Source organism: Ptychodera flava, chromosome 3, assembly GCF_041260155.1.
Source record: "Ptychodera flava strain L36383 chromosome 3, AS_Pfla_20210202, whole genome shotgun sequence".
Lineage (NCBI taxonomy): Eukaryota > Metazoa > Hemichordata > Enteropneusta > Ptychoderidae > Ptychodera > Ptychodera flava.
In genome coordinates, this window is record NC_091930.1 from 39,687,511 (window position 1) to 39,693,502 (window position 5,992).

Here is a 5,992-nt window from a genome sequence, read left to right on the forward strand (position 1 = left end):
TTTGCTGAGACCATGAAAAAAAATGCCTTGGTGAGTTATCATATGCACTAATGATGTAATGAAATAGTGTTCCTAACACTAAAAGTCACTGGAATTCATGTTTTAAGCATTGGTGTGCAGTAGCATGTAAAAATCCTATACCCCATTTAAGATCTAAAATCTCCTTATTTCAGACCCCAATTTAGACCACTTTGACCCTTGACCCAGGTCAAAAGCCATATTGCTGAAATTTGCAAAGCATTATGGGGCATTAGCATGCCATATGCACAGTTTGCATTGCCAACCATAAATCTGTTGTTGCTAGGCAAGCGATAACTTGCTTAATGGCAAACGATCATGCTTGACTTCAACTAAATTTCGATGGATGGAATCATTACCCATTTCAGACCCTTACTATGCTGAAATTTATGCCTCCTCCTTTCCCCAATTTTGACCACATACTGTAAATGAAAATCCCAACCAATAGAGTAGCACATATAGGTATTGGCAAATAATGAAAGTGCTTTGTCTGAGGTTCTAACATCAATAAAGGCTCTTTCTATCCTAAAGGTGACTGCCTGGTGTTGTCAACATGATTGAAGCGAAAAGTTGGAAAGCTTAGGTTGTGAGTCAAAGGCAAGGGCTGTCTGTTTCACCAAGGATTTGTTTCAAGAAATCTACGACAATGGTTTTGTGTGTACCCCTAGATTAGAACGATTCCGCATCCTCTGAAACTGTTGTTAACGTCATGATACAAAAGCTTACCCTGAGCACATGCAGCTAGCACCATAAAATGTCATCTGGAAAGCTAGTGACTTAGTAACAGAAGGCACCATATGGTACCATGGACTGATCACAGGTACTTAAAACGTTGCTTAGATGATTTTCCGTGCGGTGGTGATGCCCCGTGTTCTGTGCATATGTAATAGCACTATAGGCCAGCTCAGTATCACTTGAGTATCATTGAGCTGGGCTATAGTGCCAATACACACAGAACGCTGCGCATCACAGCCGCACGGAAAACTTATCTAAGCAACGTTTCAAGTACCTGTGGGACTGATTGGGTCTCATACATCCCTTGATTGATTGGCAATGAGATGTTTGGCAAGACTTAAAAAACACTTGATAAACACAGTCTTACAGGTTTCTGTTGCTTAACAAAGCTATGAAAGGCCCCCCACCCATCCCCAAGAAAACCTGTCTGCCTTCATGGGGAAGATCGTCCCTATTGTTCTTCGTATGTGCCCAATTTTGGTTACTATCATTGTGCTTGTATATGTACACTCGATCATGGACCCTTAATCATGATGGAGGGATCATGCTTTGATAGTCGTTGAGCTTGGTATACACCAAATTTTATCATGCAATGCCCTGCATGGTGTGTGAGCTTATATGTACCTCACCTAGAATGTAATTAACCCTTTGTACGCCAAAGCCAATCTTTGTTAGCTCCGCTGTCAGCGACGCGGAGCTTATCAAATAGGTTGATTATCCGGCGGCGTCCGGTGTCGGTCGTCCGGCGTCGTCCGTCAACAATTGCCTTCTCCTCTGAAACCACAAGTCCAATTGCTTTGAAATTTTATATGCAGTTCACTTGGGGTGACCTCACTTCAGTTTGTTCAAATCATGGTGAAATTTGCATATTTGTATTTTGGGGGCATTTTTTGGTGTTTTTGGTAAAAAAATCTTCTTCTCTGAAACCGCTTGTCCGATTGCTTTGAAATTTGATATGCAGTTTGCTTAGGGTGACTTAAATCAGATTTGTTAAAATAGTGGTGAAATTTGCATATTTGAATTATTAAGGCAATTTTTGTCATTTTTGGTAAAAAAATCTGTAAAAATCTTCTTCTTCAAACTGCTGGTCAGATAGCTTTTACATTTGGTACATATGTCCCTAGGGATGATCTTTTTCAGATTTGTTCAAATTGTGCAGAAATATGCAAATTTGCATTTTTAAGGCAATTTTTGCCATTTTGGTCAAAAAATGTATTTCTCAAAAAGTACTGGTCTGATAGTTTTGAAATTTGGTATACAGGTTTCTATAGATGAACTAAGTAATATATATTGAATTTCTGATGAAATCTGTAATTTTGTATTTTTGGGGCAATTTTTGCCATTTTGGTCAAAAAATGTGTATTTCCAATACTGCTCATCTGATAGCTTTGAAATTTGGTATACATGTTCCTACAGATGAACTAAATGATATTTATGGAAATAATGATGAAATCTGCAATTTTGTAATTTTGGGGCAATTTTTGCCATTTTTGGTCAAAAAATGTGTTTCTCAAAAAGTACTGGTCTGATAGCTTTGAAATTTGGTATACAGGTTTCTACAGATAAGCTTAGTAATATATATTGAATTTCTGATGAAATCTGTAATTTTGTATTTTTTGGGCAATTTTTGCCATTTTTGGTCAAAAAATGTGTATTTCCAAAACTACTTATCTGATAGCTTTGAAATTTGGTATACAGGTTTCCATAGATGAACCAAATGATATTTATTGAAATAATGATGACATCTGCAATTTTGAATTTTAGGGCAATTTTCTCATTTTTGGTCAAAAAATGCGTTTCTCAAAAAGTATTGATCTAACAGCTTTGAAATTTGGTATACAGGTTTCTATATATGAACTAAGTGTGATATGATATGATGAAATCTGCAATTTTTATTTTGGGGGCAATTGTTGCCATTTTTGGTCAGAATATTTTATCCTCAAAAAAATACTCATCAGATAGCTTTGGTTGACATGTTCTTAGGGATGATCGGATGTGATATTTCAAAGTATGATGAAATCTTCAATTTTGTATTTTTGCAGCTTATTTTAGCCACTTTTTTCTGGCCACTGCATTGAGTTATCAAAGATTTCCACCTTCTTCATCAACATGTGTCAAAAATAGTTATTCTGTACATAAACACAGCGGAGCTATATCGGCCGCTAGGTTGCTTGTTGCCTTTACAAAATATATCAAAGTCAAGTTTTTTTTTTCAGATTTTTGCCAAAATTTTGATAAAGAACTTAAACCAATAAAATGTGTTCTCCATTTGGTCCAAAATTATCATAAAAATTTCAGGAAAATTCATAAAAATTGGGAAAATGTTGCACCAAACTTTGGTGGCAAAGTAATTACAGAACTCAAAGGGTTAAACTATTGCCAGAAAAATGATACCACGTAGATTGTTCAGGTATATACACATAAGGCTCTTTATTTGAAAATATCTGAAGAGATCCCTGTGGCAGTGATTTCATATTGACAAAAAATCCAGCAAGTACAAATATTTAATTGTACAATATTCAATACATTTGATGGGCAGAGAAAACACTTAGTAATAATATATTTTTTTTTGTTCAGTGCATATGAATGTGTCGTAATGTGTTTACCCTGTTTGCAGATCCACAATCAAAACTCAGAAAATTGAGAAATTTTGAGATTTTGGTCTGTGTTCTCACAATCTCACCAGGCCGATTGGGGTCTTTCTTTCCTTATGTAAGTTCTTTATGAATTAGTTGTGGCAAGATGGTACTTTCTTTTGGGGGAGGGGATTAAGGTGGAATGCTCCTCGGGGAGAGGTATGTGGACTATCAAATTTCTACAATATTCCTTGGCTTACCACTTGTTGGGGCTAATTTTGAAGCTCATAGAGTAACTAAAAGTTTTGCACCCGCTTACTTTTTTGGAAAAAAGAAAATTTTAATTTTTTGCACACACATTTACAACAGGGATGGCGGCCATTTCGAATTACAAGTATCGGAAAATTTTAGATACTTTGTTTCTCTATGCCAAAATTTGTACCGTGACCCCCTGATTTTTACATTCAATTTTTATGGAGAATGGTTCAAAGTTTGAGATGCCCTCTTGATTGGGTTGGTGAGTTCTGAGATCACAGACCAAACCATCCACAAATATACAATACCAAAGTACACAAGCATAATTCTCACACATCAAACTGCGTCGATATTACCCTGTGTATGAGTGTTTTGTACCTCTCGTACCGTATATCTCACATCAGAAACACTCACAATAATAATAGTTTATCATTGGCCATATACAATAAGTATGTAAGACATCCAAATAAACGTGTAAATTTATTAAATTATGCTGAATATTTTTTTCCTTTTAATTAAAGCTTTACGTGATTGCCGATAGATTTACGGGCTGCATGCACCCATATTTTATAAGCCGGAGAATTTGATCCAAAAAATCTAAATATCTAGGGTGTCTTTTTTGTGACTACCTTCTTTGTGCAAGGGTATGTCTGATGTCAGAGGGGACATTGGTATTCTCTGAAAGTACCGCATTGTTTATTTTGCCAATTTATCACAAAATAGTGAGAACTCAACGATGCAGTACCAGGAATGGAGATGTTTTGCCCACTGCTTCGTAGCACTTGTGCTACAGACACGTCTCCTATGATCAGGGAGACTGTGATCTTGCAAAAATTTACGCTACTCCTTTCTGTCATCACACATCAACCCTTGTCCATTTGTCATGGCGGATCTGCTTAACAGTACAATATATGCTATCATCAGCCTCTGATAGGAAAAAGTGCCAATTTACCCGTGAAATCAACATGTACAAGAACAATAACATTCAAAAGTATTGGTACCTGGTGCAACAAAGTCGAAATATTAAATATAGATATATATTTTTAGAACAAATAGGTCATTTCAAAACATTTCAAGAACATTGGTGAAACTCAAGTGTGACCAGGTGATAAAGGATTCTGTGCAAGACTGCCCTCGCATGTTAAACTGTGAAAATGCCTTTTTTTATTACAATGGCTATGAAGAACACCCTTAATCAGGAAGATCATGTCTAATTCTAATTCCAATAATTTTGATTCAGTTTTGATTTCATATTTCACCACACTCATCTTAAACCTACTCAGCCTGGAAATCGTCTTTTAAAAAAATGGGTAACAGAACAAGAAAGAGCGCCATCCATAAAAAGAAATTCTTAACTCTTGTTTTCACAAATCTCAATCATTGGTATGAGGCATACATCCTTTAGCTTGTGAACTTTTGGATCAAGGTACTGTAAAACTGGCAACATTGTCCTTGAATTGATTTTTTTAGTTGTTCTTCAACTCTGCCAAATTGTTTCTCTGTGATGATATCACATAACCACTTCAAAAAATTCCATGAGAACAATCTAGCAACCTTTGACCCAAAGCAGGTCAACTGCCGGAGAGGATTAGGAATGTAGCCATTTTAATATTTTCTTTCTGCAATGATGGGAAAAGGTAGTGTGGAGACATTGGTGTAATAGATGTTGAATTCTCTTGCATTGTAAGTTTACAGTATCACACGTAATATCACAGTATTTCAACATGAGTGGCGGTATTGCCTGAACCCAGTGCCTGACCATAGCAGTAACACAACCTTCACTCGTAACTTTAGCTGTCCTCAATTAAAGCCAAAAGTCTACAGATCTCCTTGTTAAAAACAGAGTCACAACAAACATTTATAAAAAACAATTGATTGAAAACAATTTAAGCTATATTCAAATGAAAATGTACTCTTTAAATAATATATAAGATTGTCTGAACTCTGGTCACCGTCAAAGTAAGGACATAAACGGTATTGATTTGGCTATGGCAAGTATATATATAGATGTTAATGGCATTATATTGACTGGCACAGGAATGAGGGCAACTTGTAAACTTTTTAAAAAATAATTGCATTGTTCCATTAAATTTCAGTTGTAGAAATGACAAACAGATCTGATTTTTACTCTGCATAAATCAATATCCTGCATTAAATGGCAACAGCGTGGCAAAATATATTCTTTCTCCCTGACACATAGTTCAGCATTTCAGAAAGTTCATGCTTAATACTTAGATAAAATTCTGGCAAGAAAACATACATGGCTGTATGCAGCAGAAAAGATAGTTGTTGTAAAAGAAAGGTTAGTGCTAGCCTACCGTTGGTGGCGCTGATCTATTACAGTGCTCGATGCTAAAATCAGAGCGCTATAAATAATGACACAAATTTCTTCAAGTACAAAGTAATTA